Source organism: Acyrthosiphon pisum, chromosome A2, assembly GCF_005508785.2.
Source record: "Acyrthosiphon pisum isolate AL4f chromosome A2, pea_aphid_22Mar2018_4r6ur, whole genome shotgun sequence".
Lineage (NCBI taxonomy): Eukaryota > Metazoa > Arthropoda > Insecta > Hemiptera > Aphididae > Acyrthosiphon > Acyrthosiphon pisum.
The window spans coordinates 71,461,092-71,461,522 of NC_042495.1; positions in this window are offsets into that span (position 1 = coordinate 71,461,092).

Below are 431 nucleotides of genomic sequence, written 5' to 3' on the forward strand. Positions count from 1 at the left end.
GCTAACAATTTTTAATATTTTTCATCTGCCTTTGAAACCAATATACTAGGAGCCTTCTATTAAATTTTCAAGCTTTTTTATCCAACAAATAATATTTTATTGATATTTTTAGAAAAAAAACTAAAAAAAAATGGAAAATGAAAATGTCCGTAAAGAGCTCAAAATAAATCAAAATATTTTGAAAATGTTATGGTGTATAGAAAATGCTATGATAAACATTCAGTCAAAATTTCATATATCTACGGTCATTTGTTTTAAAGTTACACCAAAAACCAAAATCGATTTTCTCGAAAACAGATTTTGAGTAAAAATTCCCGTTTTTCCTTAATTTTTCTTTTGTTTTTCACGGCGCGTTTGAAAACTATTGGAAAAATTTTACTTTTGACCCCCCAAAGTACCAACTAGATTCACTTTCCTATCAGAAAGGGTAC